The sequence below is a fragment of the Sarcophilus harrisii genome, chromosome 2 (assembly GCF_902635505.1).
Source record: "Sarcophilus harrisii chromosome 2, mSarHar1.11, whole genome shotgun sequence".
In the NCBI taxonomy this organism is placed as follows: Eukaryota; Metazoa; Chordata; class Mammalia; order Dasyuromorphia; family Dasyuridae; genus Sarcophilus; species Sarcophilus harrisii.
Genome location: NC_045427.1, coordinates 509,466,874 through 509,483,371, shown reverse-complemented (window position 1 = coordinate 509,483,371; position 16,498 = coordinate 509,466,874). Strand labels below are relative to the sequence as shown.

Here is a 16,498-nt window from a genome sequence, read left to right as displayed (position 1 = left end):
GGAACTCTGTGAAAAGAATATGTTTCAAGTACAGGAATTGAAAGTCACAAAGATGGGGATGAAATGTCCCGTGTGAAAGTTTCACTGGATCATAGAGTATAGAGATAGAAGTAATGTACTATGTTGTACATTTGTGTAACAAGTTTATTACTCTGGCTGTTTAGCTTTGGCTTTCTAAAATGAACTCTACTAAAGAGTTTGTTGTTTTCCATCTTTAAATTATTTCAACCAGTTATCAGTTCAATTGAGAAATTGCATGTGTAGTTTGCTTAAGTTATAACAGAATTCATTCCATGACAACTGAAATATGTCTTTGTCAGTAAAAGCCATTTGTACAAAATGTTTGTAGCAGCTCTTTTTGTAGTGGCAAAAAAACTGCAGATTGAGTGGATGCCCATCAATTGGGGAATGGCTGGATAAATTGTGGTATATGAATGTAATGGAATATTCTTATTCTATATGAAATGATGAACAAGCAGATTATAGAGAAACCTGGGAAGACTTACATAAACTGATGCTAAGTGAAATGAGCAGAACCAGGAGAACATTATAGATAGTGACAGCAAGATTATGTGATGGTCAACTCTGATAGACTTAGCTCTTCTCAGCAATATAGATCAGCAAGATCTGATAGAGTGGAAAATGCCATCCACATCCAGAGAGAGACTAAATGTTTACTGAAGCATACTATTTTCACCTTTTTTGTTTGCTTGCTTTTTCTTTCTCATGGTCCTTCCCTTTTGTTCTGATTCTTCTTTCACAACTAATATTTAAAGTTATTTTACATGTATGACCTATACCAGATTGCTTGTTGTCTTGGGGAGGGCAAAGCAAAGAGAAAGAAAGGAGGGAAAAAATTTTACAACTCAAAATTTTACAAAAATGAATGTTGAAAACTATCTTTAAATGTAAATTGGAAAAATAAATTACTATTTAAGGGGGAAAAGCCATTTGTACTAATAATGTCTTTCTGTATATATTAGACTGCCTTTTTGAATAAAATTATTATTGTTATAATATATAATACAGAAACAGATATTCATGAAATTAGGGCAGCTAGATCTACCTTAACTTAAGATACACAGCATGACCTACAGTTCTAACTATTTATGAGATATTCTCTCAAAATCACTCATCTTCTTTATTTCAGTCATACATATGATTGATATTGATCACCTCATTACAAATTATTATGAATCATATCTGCAAAAATGATCAAGAAATATTTCTGCAGATACATAGCATGAAAATAATTCAAATGTTTGGCTTTTTAAGGTTTATCAAGTACTCTTCTCACGAGTGTGTGTGAAGTAGGCAGAAAAGGCAACACAGTGGTAGGAGTCCTGCCTGTAGAGTCAGAAGACCCAGGTTCAGAATCTACCTTTAATACATACTATTTGTGTGAGTTTCAATTTCTCTTTCAGTTACATTTCTTCACTTATAAAATGAAGTTGGATTAAATGGCCTCTGAAGTCCTTTCCAACTCTATATCTTTGAATTATTGTTCCCATTTAATAAATGAGGAAATTTTTACCTTACTCATAACTAAACAGCCTTATTTTGAAATCCTAAGACTTTTTTTATTAACTTGACCTCTGGCAGAAATATCTATTTGCAAGGAAAAAACTGTTGTGATAGGGACTAGTTCCCAGACAAATTGTTAATGTAAATTCTTTGGAAGACATGAAAACTTTTAACAATAAAATAGAATAAAATAAAAAAACTAATAACACTCCCAAAAAACCATTTGATTTAGATGTTTACTTAATTACACCTGGAAAGCTGCGCAATTCAAAACATTTTTAATGCAACATTTCTCAATTGTGACTATTAGCATAATTGACTATATCAATAATTAAATTAACAAAAACCATATGATCATCTCAATAGATGCAGAAAAAGCATTTGATAAAATCCAACATCTATTCCTATTAAAAACACTTGAGAGTATAGGAATAAATGGACTTTTCCTTAAAATAGTCAGGAGCATCTATTTTTTTTTTATTATAACTTTTTATTGACAGAGGAGCATCTATTTTTAAACCATCAGTAAGCATCATATGTAATGGGGATAAACTGGAACCATTCCAAATAAGATCAGGAGTAAAACAAGGTTGCCCACTATTACCCTTATTATTCAGTATTGTATTAGAATGCTAGCTTTGACAATGAGTTGAGAAAGAGATGAAAGGAATTAGAGTAGGTAATGAGAAAACCAAATTATCACTCTTTGCAGATGATATGATGGTATACTTAGAGAACCGTAGAGATTCTACTAAAAAGCTATTAGAAACATTTCTCAATTATGTACTATATACAAAATTCTCTTTTAAGCCCTAAATATACAAAGTATCTGACCTCAAGAAGCTTACATTCTATTGGGAGAAGGATTAAAATGGATTAAGGGAAGGGTATATATAGCCAAGTGATTAGTGATCTTGTCCATATGGGTATTTCTGCAAATGGTGAAGATTACAATCTTATCCTATATGACTCTCATACATGTTCTCCAGTAAATCTGATGTAGCTGGGTGGGGGTGAGAGGAGTGATTTCATGTGAGAGGGACCTTCCTTTCTATCTCTTGGATACTTCCTGATGCTTACAGAACATTTAGATTCTATAAGGAGGGCAGTATATGAACTCTTTATCTCTTTCTTGCTAAATGACCAAACACCTTTTCTATACAAAAACATTTCTCATGACATTCCTGCTTCTTTTAAACAAGGTTCTGCTGAAAACATGTTATAGCCTACACATCCACACAGGTTAAGTATATAAGGTAATCTGAGACAAGGAAAACTAACAACTAAGGGAAATAAGAGAAGTCTTCACAGAGAAGATGATAGCTAACCTGAGTACTAAAAGACGAAAAGAACTGACAGACATAAAGAGGTAATTTTTTTTTCCTGAACTCTTATAGACTTCATCAAATTCTATTCTATCTCTTTTTTCCATCCTCCCACCATCAACACTGAAACAGGCTTCAAGATGGGAAGAGAAGAATTGGAAAGAACTGAATTATGTCTGAAAACACAAGGTTAGAATTTCATGACTTTTTAACAAACTTTGGCAATATTAACTTACTACTATTTTCAAACATTTATACATGGTTGAAGTAGTTTTTTGTTTTGTTTTGTTTTTAAACCTCTCATGTCTTTTCTATGAAATTTCAGCAGTCCCGGATTTTTGCAAACAATGACAATGTGTTTTGGCCTCAATTTGCAAAAATGAGTCTTTTTTCAGTGATTAATTTTGAATTTGTGAACTTCCATTCCCAAACAAATGAGAAGGGAAGGTAAAAATAAGGGTTATGAAACCAGAAAGAAGCATAGATACATTGACTTGGAGTACTTAGGTCATTTTTTTCTTTTTAGGAAAAAATAAAAATAAAATCTAAAAATCCTACCTGGCTCTTAGTACTAAGTGAACAAGGCTTAAATATTTCCAAAAATAAACTGGTTAGCTTTAAGGGGTGACCTAACATGTTCATTTTAAAGACAAGTAGGACAGTGTCCCAGTGATCTATTATAGTCCCAAGGAATTGACAGTTGAACCACTTTATAGATGTAGTATATCCCAATAAGTGAAACACTAAAGCAAAACCATTACCATTTCATACATCTGTACAGATAGCAGTGTCTGGAGATCAGTGATGAAGAGTTGAAATTAGTCAGAAATTCAGGCTACATGTAAACTTAATGACTCTTTGGTTTTGCCAGTTGCTAAAATTGCATTACCTGAATCCCTTATCTAAATGGTTATAATAATCATTTCTGTGAAGTAGTAAGCTCTGGATTTCTGAAAGTTAATCAGACTCCAGTCAGACCACAAGACAGAATCTGATAAACTCAGAAAAATGAGGAATGGAATGAATCAGACTCTTCTACATTTCCCTTTCATTTTGTCCTTATTTGGAAGGGTAAATAATATCTACCATCTTGTTTTTTTTTCTCTCTCCTCCTCTTCCTCTTCCTCCTACTACTATTACTACTAGCTATCATTTATGTAGTGCCTCAAAAAATTATTTCATCCATTTTATCCTTACAACAACCACCCTGGAAAGCAAGTATTTTTAGCAATGTGACTTGCTCAGGGTCACACAGCTTAGAAGTATCGGAGGAAGAGACCCAAACTGTGTATGGTCTTCTAATCATTGCTCCAAATCCCTAGGGGAAGAATAAAAATTAGTGAAACATCAATGACACAACAGAGGTGAGAACTTTCTTGCAAAAAAGGGGGAAAGTTTTAGAGTGATATTTGATGCAACAGCTTCCACAAGCTGATCTGAGACTCCAGGGACTGTGTACCCTAAATAAATTATATTATACCCTATTATCAGACTTGAAGTGAGGCATAAATTAGAAGAATATCAATATCTTGTAACTCTAGCTCCTATGATCTCAATTAGCTATTTTAAAAAGTTCATAAATTTTACTAGGATTGCTAAGTTTTGTATGTTAGTCATTTCTCAGAGAACATTTGCTACTAAATGATAGCAGTAAACAGAAAAGTTTAATTGACCTTCTATATTCCAAAAATTAATGTCTTAATGCTTAAAACTGAAATAAGACTTATGGGGACATTTTATATTAAACCAGGCATGAATTAATTTAGGATAATGACAATATGAACAAATGGGAAAAAGGAAGAGGTGGAAGAATGGATATGACAAAGATTTTGAAAGAAAAATCTTAAGAATTTGAGGGAAAAAAATCAAAAAATGTCACCTAAGTTTCAGTATTTGTATTTTTAGATATGGAAGAGAAGATGAGGAGTCAAAGGATAATAAGAAATCAATGGTACCATTAAAAAAAATGTTACTTTTGGAGTAATGACAAGTCTTTAAAGTAGAGATATCTAACAAGGTAATTGAAAATTCAGAACTGAAAAAATACCAAGATTTAGAAGTCATTCAAATACAGCTTAATAGTTAAAGTCATCTAAATGGATGAGAGGAGAAAATATATAGGAAATATATAGGAGAAAAATATATAGGAAGAACATGAATCAAGCAAAAAAAATACTCTATACAGAAAGAAAAAGCTATTAGAAGGAAATTTCAGAGGAGTAGGATGTATAGATGACATGCTTATTAAATATGAAAATGATCCAAATCTCTGAAGTCAACATAACAGTCAGAATCAGTCTAGAAGAGTTGAACAATGCTAATAAGAGAAAACTAAATAGAGAAGAATGTGAAGACCTGGGTTCAAAATATCTGGGTTCAAAAAAATCAAGTTCACAAGTATACATATAGGGTAATCTCACTAAACAACAATTCATGTGAAAAACATTGGGAGTTTTAATAGGCTGCTTGCTCACTGACAGGCAATAATGTATGACAGAAGAATCCTCAAAAAATTTACATGATCTTAGGATGCAGAATGAGAGAAGCTAAAGACTGGTTGTACTCTGCTCTGGTCAAACCCCATACATCTAGAGTTAGTGCCACATTTCAGGCATTAACAAGCTGGGATGTGATCAAAGCATGCCATTTCAGGAAGAGGTAAATGAACTGTGAGTATTTAACCTGGAAAATACCTGGGAGGGCCATGACAACTATTTTTAAGTAGCTGTAAGGCTTTTATGTAAGAAGAGAATTCATTTGGCCCCCAAAGGACAGAAGTAGAAGCAATGAATTGATGGAATAGAGAAACATGCTTCAGCTGAATGAAAGAAAAGACATACTAGCTAAAGCTATCTGAAAATGGAATAAGCTGCCTTGGGAGATGGGAAATTTCCATTCACTAGAAGTCTTTGAGCAGAAGATAGATGGATAATTACAGGGACAATTATTTGAAAGTATTCCTATTTAGGAAAATGTTGGATTAGTTAGTTAATTGATATTAAGTATCTCCTATATGCTAAGCACTGTGCTAACCACTAGGGGTACAAAAAACAAAATATAGGAACTCACAATCTAACAAGTCAAATATTGTGGAAACCAAAGAAAAAGACGTTCTATCTTATATAACACTTAAAAGAAGACCGTTTCAACAGTTTTTCTTGCCATGGCAAAGAATTAGAAAATGAGGGGATACTCATCAATTGAGAAATGACTAAACAAGTTACAGCATATAAATATGATGGAATATATTGTGCTATAAGAAATAATGAAGGGAATGTTTTCAGAGAAACCAGGAAAGACTTACACAAACTGATACAGAATGAACTGAACAGAACTGAACAGCAGTTTACACAGTGACAACAATATTGTAATGATGAACAACCTTAAAGATTTTGGAACTCTGAGTAATATAATGACAAACTATAATTCTAGAGGATTTATGATGAGACATGCTATTTTTCTTTTACATAGAAGTGAAAGATTCAGTACAAATTGAGGTCTACTATTTTTGAATGTGGCTAACATTGAAATTTGCTTTGCTTGACTATATATATCTGTATCAAGGGTTTTACTTTCCAAGGGTTTTATTTTTCTTTCTTTTGCAAATGGGGAAGAGAAGGGAGAATAGGTAGGATTGAGAGAAGGAAGATGTTATGCTATTTGAAAAAAAAAATTTAAGACTGCTTTATACTGGTTACTTCCTCTGTTTAGAACCATTCAATGGTTCCCCATTCTAAAGTACAAAATCCCCAGCATGAAATTAAAAAGCTTCTTCACAATCTAACCCCAACTTATTCCTCACTGCTCTTCTTAGTGTTCCTTCTGAACATTCTAAAGTAGTCAAATTACCTAAACTTTCTTTTTCTATGTCCTTACTCTTATATAACTTGCTTAAAATGTTCTCCCTTCTCATTATCTGAGTCCTGCCCATATTTCTAACTCTAACCATCTCCTTTTAAAAATCTTCCCCAAGAATTCTAAGCTCACAATGATCTTTCCCTCCTTTGATCTACTACAGTTTCTACCATGTAGCTGGGTTAATTTTCCCCATAAAAGGCAGAAAAATTGTTTCTGAGACTAGATTGGTCAAAGGAACTAATGCTCTGCTCCAGTTATTGACTTGATTTTCCAGTCACCTAAGTCATACAAGGGTGAACCTAAGAGAAGTTAGAGACCATCAGATTTGGCATTCCATTGACACAGGACAATTATCCTTCTAACCAATAGTGTTTTGATAAACAGAAAAGGGGGACTACATATACCCTATCATTGCAACCTTACTAAATATCCATTCCACGTTATTGTTAGGTGTAACTTTTTTTGTTAAGTGTTGGATGGTCAATAAGGATTTTGTTTCATTCCTTTCCTGAACCTGAATGTATACCACTGAATCAGCCTGCATCAGGCCTGGCCCCCCAAAAGAACTATAGCATACTTGTACTACTCATTTGACACTTTATCATAATACTACTTGGTATTTATGGCTATCTCCCAAATTATACTATAAGCTTTCTGAGGGGAAAAAAACCCTGCCTTACTTTATTATATTCTCCCTAGCACCTAAACATAGCAGATAATCAATACATAATTATTGTGATCCATGACAATGATAAGTAAAATGATGACATGAGCAGATTGATGGAAAGGAAAAATGAGTTGGTCAGCAGTTTTGATATTACAAACAAGTTAAGAAAAATGAGAAAAGATCAATTAGATTCATGGATGAAGTCACCAGTGACTTCAAGAATGTGATATCACTTGGAAAGTCCTCCATGAACTCAAGCTGTACTATATACAAATTAATATCAATGTTCTGATGGCTTTGCTATTCTCAGTAGTATAGTCATCTGGAACTGCTCTGAAGGATTTATAATGAAAAATCCTATCCATATTCAGAGAAGGAACTGATTGTGTCTGAATAGAGACTGAAGCATTCTCTCTTTCTTTTTAACTTAATTTTTCTTGAAGTTTTTTTTTTTATTTTCATTAGGTTGGGAAATCTAGATTTTCTTTCACAATTTGACTTTTATGAAAATGTTTTGCATAACTTCACATGTGGTTTCTCAATTGTGAAGATAAAGAAGGGAGCGTAAACTCAAAAAAAAATTTAAGTGTAAAAAATTGTTTTCAATGTAACTGGGGAAAATATTAAATAAATAAAATTTTAAAAGAAATCTGAAAAAGTCTTTTTTTAAAGGATGTGGTTTCAGTAGAATATGGGATAGCAAGTGGAAACTATAGTACACACTACTTGTTCATTTGAGAAATTTGGTAGTTACATTAAAGGAGAGAAATAGGATGGTAACTAAAAGGAGCAATAGGATCAAATGAAAAGTCCTATTTATTTTTGCTTTTTAAAAATTAGTTTGGCATAGGAGCTAGGTAATAGATAACTCTAGAAAATCTGAGTTCAAATACTGTCTCAGATTTGATATTGAGCAGATCAAAAAAATTTCTCTGTGCCTCAATTTCCTCATACAAAAAAGAAGGGATTCAAAATAATGGTTTAAAGACAGCAAAGTTTAGAGTATCATAGATTTACAGCCAGAAGGAAACTTACAGTTTTTTTTTTTTACAGGCAAATTCCATTTATAGGCAATATTTACAGGCAAAACTCCAGTATAAAGGAATGGGTAAAGCCTTTCACCTTAGAAAATAGGAGTCACTTCTTGCTATATGGGATGGGAGAACATATTTTATGAGACATTCAGAGGTGAAGACAAGATAAGATGGAAGCATTCTTGCCTGATGCTTTCACTCTGCTATAGAAAGAAAAAAAGCATGAACCCCGCTTCTCAAAAGAAATGTGGGGGGAGGGGAGATTACAAGAGGTAGAGTAGAGAAATACAGACAAGTAACAATATTCCTTTTTTCTGTGATTCAAAAGATAGTCTTGGGTTTCCTAACTCACAGTAGCATAGGAATTAATTTTATGAGCTTTTATTTTGAAAGAAATAAGGCAAATGATGAAGAAATGTGTCAATAGCCATTCTCAAGGGAGCACTGAATCAGTTGGCTCCATCTCAAAGTTATAGGATTATAGATTAGAGTATTGGAATTGAGGTTATCTAATCTAATCTTGTCATTTTACAGATGAGGAAACTAAGGGCAAGAGAAGTTCATTGACTTTCCCTATACTACACAGTTGGCATATTAGAGGCAAGATGAACTCATATCCCTTCTCTCACTCCAAATCCAGCAGGCCTCCCACAAGTACCACCATATATATATATATATATATATATATATATATATAAATTTAATTCTCTTCTTTTTCATTCTTCCTCCTAAGCTCACAGAATTTTAGGGACAGACCTTGGTTCTGTCAAATTCTCTTATTTTACAAAGAACCTGAGACCCATATGGCTTGACTTACTTTTCTAAGATTTCTACACATCTATATAGATTTGGTGGTCAATCTCAAGTTGGAGGGTTTTGTTGTGTTAATATTTGTTGAAGCAAATAAAAAATAAGATTTGCTGTCTAAGTGCTGGGAGAAAACATTAAGAAGCATTTTATTGAGATGCCAATTCTGTGATTTCTTAGTTTTCTTAGACAACCTTCTTTGTTTTAATTCTACTTGGCTCTTCTCTAAATCTTTGGTGTGATTAAAAAGCAAAGGAGAGACTCAGGATCTCTTTTTAGGAAGTTAGAATAAACCTTCTGCATTCATCAGATCTTTCCAGATGAGAACAGCAGTACATACATCCCAGAGTTTGAAACTAGAAAGTACTTTTAGAAATGCTGACTCCTAAGACCAATAGGTGCTTTGCAAAATGTGTCTCATGAGGGACAGTTGGAAAATAACACTAAGCAGCTAAAGGTAGTTTAAATTGGTCCGATAGTGCATGTTTAAAATTAAGTTATAAGCATAAAACACTCCTTCATCTTTAAGATCCTGTAAGGGCAAGCCCTTATGCCATCTGGGTCTTTCCCACTGCATTCTTCTCAGTTACCATCTATATGTGGAGAAAAAAAAATTACTTACCAGCTGAAAACAACGTGTGGGAGAATTGGCTAAACACATTCTGTTTATACAGCTGCTTCTATGGCTGCCCTATCTTTCATGCCCCAGAGGTGCTAATGAATAGGTTTGGGAAATGTTTTTAAAGTATGGATTTGTAAACTGAGGAGAACGTGGTAGTGGATTACTCTAAAAGGCCCAGACCATTTGCTGTCCTAGTCCTTGAAACAAGAGTTCTTAGCTTGGGTCCTATGAACTTTATTTCAATAAAACTGATTTCTTTTGTAATATGCATTTTATTCATGTATCTAAAAACATTACTCTGAAAAGGGCTCCAAAAGTTTGACTAGACCATCAAAGGGGATCATAAACATAGGCAAGTCACTTAATCTGTCTGCCTCAGTTTCCTCACCTATAAAATGGGGATAATAATAGCATTTACCTCTTAGGTTTCTATGAGGATAAAATGAATTACTATTTACAAAGTGCTTAGCACAGTGTGTGGAACATAGGAGACACTAAATGAATATTTTTTCCCCTCCCTTCTCCCTTTCTTGTTTTACAGACACACACATACACACACACACTCCTGCCTTAAAGACAAGACAACCTGGAATTTTTTTTGAAAATTATTTTAATTTGGTGATATTATTTTATAGCTATCTGGTGGGGCAAAAATGAGAGATTTTAATTTATAAATTCTTTTATTACATTCTTATTTATATATTCTCAATTCACTGTAGGGTAAGACAATGTATGGCTTAAGGAAATCTATTAATTAACAAATTTTAAAAATCAACTCCAAACTTACTTCATAGATGTAGAATTTTGTGATTGTGGGTGTTCTTTCTACCATAGATTATGATCTTTCAATGACTTTGTCTTACTAAAGAATTCAACATCCTTCAGACAAGTTAATGATGAGTCTTTCCAAACTAGTATAGGCCAGCTCTTGTCAAAGGACAAGGTAAAATCCAAAACTAAAGTATAGCACCTTAATACTTGGTGCTGGTGCTCCTCCATTGCAGTCTTTAAGAACTCAAGATCACCTCTGTACCATGATGGGAAAAGAATAATAGATAAGTATATCCAATATACACATATCTATCTACATATATATATTATTTACACACTTACACACACATAAATAATAACAGCCATTGAAGGGAATTGTTTTGCTTGACACGATTTTTTTAACCAGAAATTTGTCTTTTTCTTTTTTCACTGGAGTGGGTAGTAAGTAACAAAGAGGAAAGAGCAGATTTCTATTTACTTTTTTTTTTTTTTTTTTTAAAGAAGAAAGGGTTTTTCAACAGAAAAGTTGAAAATGTGAAATTTTACATGTACTTTCAGAAGAGGTCACTATAATGTATAAACAAAACATCAATAAAACTAAAAAATAATGAAACAACAAATCTTTTGAAATACATTTATGAAAATATGTGGTCTAGCAGGAAGAAAGCTGGATTATTCAAATCCTAATATGATAGTCATTTTTGATATGTCTTGAATTATCTCATCTAAAATGTTGCTGCTAAGCCAGATGTCATCTGGGTCCCTATCAGATCTAAATCTCAGATCCTATAATTTTTATTGAGTACCTAAAACTTTAAAATTTTACAATAAGAAATACATTTGATCTTCCTCATGATGCACAATATAGAATCTCATTACTAATTAAAGAAGTTAACAAAAGGAAAGAAAATAAAGCTTTGTTACCTCTAAGTATTGCATTTTTCTCACTATTATTTCTTCCTCTGAAAAGCAACGTAACAGATTCTGTGGGGAAACTGAGTCATTTCATTACATTAGTCTCATGTACCAAGTGCATCAGGTTCAGCACACAATATCAGCACTTTGTTCTGATAGAATAGAATGCTAATGCAGCAAGATATCTTGGAAATCCAACCCCATTGTACAGACGAGAAAACAGGGAAAAGTGAAATGGCTTGAACAATGTCATATTGCAAGATAAGTTAGTGAGTCTCCAAACAATGGGTTTTCTGGCTATCGTTCCAGTCTTTACCACAATCTCCCTTATTTACTTTGATTTTACAAACTTTTTAAAAGAGTTTCCAGTTTTTTAGTACAATTGTGATGTTATGGTCAATGGTATTTTCATCTTTATTAGAAAATGAATAGAAGCTTTTTTGATATTGAGAGGAAGAGCAGGGCAAAACATGTAAAGAATATAATATGAAATTTATCTAAATAAAATTTAGATAGAATTTTATAAGTTAGATGAATCTTCCGTATTCTAAATATCTGAATCAAGGAATTTAGGCTTAAATTTTAATTTAGGACTACTTTTCAGATATACTATCCTAGGAGAAGGGAAAAGAAATGAATGAAGAAATCTATAAATCAGAAAACAATGATAAAGTATGTCCTTAATCCAAGAAACATTTATTAAGCACTTAGTACTTAGTACACGCAAGCACTGTGTGAGGTGCTGAGGACAGAGAAAAAAAATATTTGAAATAGTCCCTGCCCCCAAGGAACTCACATTCTACTGGGAAACTACAATAAGGTCAGAAGAGATCCAACCTTTGATTTGAAGTAATATCTCTTTATAAATTTCTGAGTTAAGTGAGAAAAGCACATGATTACTTGGCAAATAACTTCAATAGAATTATACAGTCAACACTCCCCTGCCCCCAAAATAATTCACACATACCTACTAAATTTCCTTTGATAGTGAGAGTTTTGTGTTTTGTCTTTTTTTTTTTTTTAAACCCATAGCATTTCCATTTTAACAACCACGGTACTTTATCTAGGCAGGGGCAGAGTTGGCAGTCAAAGCTAGGAGACCTGGATTTGAATCTGGCCTTTGACACATACTAGTTGTGTGACTTTTGGCATGACTCTTAACCATTCAACACTAAGGCAACTTTCTTATAAGCAAAATCACAGAGAGTTTAGTACTGCATACTAAAGAAATTATATATCTAGTGATTTTCTTGTGCTTATCTTCTCAATTATCACAAGATCCTTTCTATACCAATATTTGAGTGAACAGTTTTTGCTTCTGAAAAAAAGGAGCCCATACTCTGATACTATCAACATAATACAGAACAGATGAACATATCACTTCTTTTTATACCTACTTTTAGTTTTCTACATGCTTTAAAAAAAAATCAGTCTTATGTATGCATATATTGCATTTAACTTATATTCTAACATATTTAACATGTATTGGTCAACCTGCCATCTGGGGGATGGGGTGGAGAAGGAGAGGAAAAGTTGGAACAAAAGGTTTTGCAATTGTCAATGACGAAAAATTATCCATTCATATATCTTCAGCTATTACAAAAATGTAAAAAAAAAAAATCAGTCTTCCTAAATTGAAAAAAACATTTTTTTAACCCAAAAGAACTAAATACCAAAGACAATAAAGGCTTTGAGATCCAACATATTTAAGGAGAAAGATAGAGTATCATTACAAGAGAATTAACCCTGGTGGTCCCCCATTCCTGGCTGTTCCCACATAAAAAGAGAATGAGATGGTAACAATTTATACCTGTTTCACAAGTGTAAATTAATTTCTTCTTGAACACTTTTATGGCAAAAATATAACTTCTGCTTTCTTTCCTTTCTCCCTAGCTCCTAGAAATTAAAATTTAAGACTTCTTTTCAGATAGATTATCTTAGGAGAAGGGGAAGGGAATGAAGGAAGAGCATCAATCAATCAGAAAACCATTATCAAGCAACTCAAGATGGGAGAATGACCCCCCCAAAAAAAAAATTCCCTGATCTCCACAAATTTCCTGTGCAATTAGAAAACTAAACAATCACTCGTTCATTGGACAAGCATTTATTATACCCCTACCACAGGCCAGGTGGGTAGAGATGCAAAGAAAAAAAAATTAAACTAGTCTTTGCCCCTTGAGATGTTTACATTTTACTGGAAGGAAACAAACAAGATGCATACATAGAAAATTAAGAATTAATGGGCTAGTGAATAGAAGATCTGATTCATAACAAATATGATGTGGGTTCAAATTCCAAATCTGGAACATACTGACTCCTTATTTCCAAATCATTTAATCTGTGAAGGTGGACACCTCTCTAAGTTGCAAAACAGTTGGTTATTTGCATTGTGGGGAGAAATTTTCTCCCTGGCATTCCAAATACCAATGAAGTCATGAGTCTAGAACTTAAAAATAAAAAAAATTAATAATAATGATAATTAGTAGCTGGGAGAGAGGGAAGAAGAATTAGATTAGGATAAACATCCCCCAACAGGTGCTCCTGAAGTGATCATGAAGAGATGAGGGGATCTAGGAGGCTGGATTGTACAAATCTATTCCAAGTAGGGGAAAGTTCATTATTACAGGCTTTTATCTGGGAAGATGTCATTCCATGTAAGGAATTTCATGTAATGTCATTCTACATAAGGAATTAAGTCCCAGGATACATGTAAAGAAAACAAATGCAATGGCCTGATTTCCTAAATATTCCCAGTTATCAGTTATCCCCTATATATTGAAGATATTAGATCAGATGGTAACAGGATCATAGATTTAGAGCTAGAAAAAATTTTCTTTTTTTTTTATTGTAGCTTTTTATTTATAAGATATATGCATGAGCAATTTTTCAGCATTGACAATTGCAATTGTTTCAATTTTTCCTCTCCTTCCCCCTATCCCCTCCCCCAGATGGCAGGTTGACCAATACATGTTAAATATATTAAAGTATAAGTTAAATATAATATATGTATACATGTCCATACAGTTATTTTGCTGCACAAAAAGAATCGGACTTTGAAATATTGTATAATTAACCTGTGAAGGAAATCAAAAATACAGGCAGACAAAAATAGAGGGATTAGGAATTCTATGTAGTGATTCATAGTCATCTCCCAGGTCCATCAGAATTGATCATCATATAGTATTGTTGTTGAAGTATATAATGATCTCCTGGTCCTGCTCATTTCACTCAGCATCAGTTCATATAAATCTCCCCAAGCCTCTCTCTATTCATCCTGCTGGTCATTTCTTACAGAACAATAATATTTGATAACATTCATATACCACAATTTATTCAGCCATTTTCCAATTGAGGGGCATGCACTCAGTTTCCAGTTTCTGGCCACTACAAAGAGGGCTGCCACAAACATTCTTGCACATACAGGTCCCTTTCCCTCCTTTAAGATCTCTTTGGGATTTAAGCCCAGTAGTAACACTGCTGGATCAAAGGGTACACACAGTTTGATAACTTTTGGGGCATAGTTCCAAATTGCTCTCCAGAATGGCTGGATGTGTTCATAATACCACCAATAATGTATTAGTGTCCCTGTTTTCCCACATCCACATTATCTTTCCCTGTCATTTTAGCCAATCTGACAGGTGTGTAGTGGTATCTCAAAGTTGTCTTAATTTGCATTTCTCTGACCAATAATGACTTGAAGCATCTTTTCATATGGCTAGAAATAGTTTCAATTTCTTTGTCTGAGAATTGTCTGTTGATATCCTTTGACCATTTATCAATTAGAGAATGGCTTGATTTCTTACAAATTAGAGTCAATTCTTTATATATTTTGGAAATGAGGCCTTTATCAGAACCTTTGACTGTAAAAATGTTTTCCCAGTTTATTGCTTCCTTGCTAGAAGGAATTTTCAAGGCCATTTAATCCAACTCCCTCATTTTAGAAATGAGGAAACTCAGATTAGGAGGATAAATGATTTACCCAAGATCACAAAGAAAGGAAATAACAATTGAGATTCAAACACAGGTATTCTGATTGCAAAGCCACCCTCCTTCCAAATCATTCCTCTTCCCTAAGGTTTTTTCTTTGGTTTGAAATTTTATTATCATTCTATGAAAATTCTTCCAAAAGCAGCAAACAATGCTGCAGGAGCTAAACTGGTACACATTTCTATTATTTCTAAAATAGTCTGCTTTTCATCTACACGTGTCCTATTTTCCAGTATAGTTTTTAAAAGCACATGCAACAGTATCTCAAAAAAATGCAGAACTATATCTTTTCCAGACAACACCAGATTCACTAAAAGTCAGCCCATTTTCCCACAGCCAAAGCACTAATATGGAAATGATCACACTATTCCCTTGAGCCAGTGACTGGGGGCTTGTGTTCAGGACAAACACAAACTCAACAAAATAGAACACAAAGAGATAAGTTCAAGTATTTTGCAAATTCCCAAAAAAGAGTTGATTCACTTCTTCTTGCTTGAGCACTGGAAAAATATCCCTGACATGAGCTTCTGCTGACTGGAAACCTGTGACCGCATTGGACTCTTAGGGGAGATGCCCTCCTGTTCATTGCTCCCTGGAATGAATGCAGGGCAGCAGCTAGTTCTACTAATTAACAAGTACTCTGCTGGGGACTGCTTTGTACTTTTTTTTTTTTCCGCCTTCTTGCTGAGTAAATGAAAACAGTTCAAGCATGCAGGGGAGGGAGATGTAAAATTAATTCATTTCTGTGTTTTCATCCAGCTGCCCACTCAGTACACTCCGGGGTTAGAAGGGAGGCCAGGGGGAGGTCCAACTGCACTTGGAGTGAGGATCTAGTGATTCAGCCAATGTTTCAGGTCACATCCTGTTCCTGACCATGGCCATGGTCACAAAAGCCAACCTTAGTACCAGTATGAGGAGCCAAGACACAAATAACGTGTGTTTGTTTGTTTGTGTGCACCCCTGTGAATTTTTTAGTTTCTTCTCCCTG

The 16,498-nt window shown here is 33.7% G+C and overlaps 1 protein-coding gene across 1 annotated transcript in view; it reads right to left on the bottom strand.

Annotated features, from left to right (window-relative positions):
• Positions 1–16,498, bottom strand: part of CGNL1 (cingulin like 1) — a 201,046-nt gene that overhangs the window by 43,615 nt on the left and 140,933 nt on the right. The gene's annotated exons all lie outside the window — the stretch shown is intronic.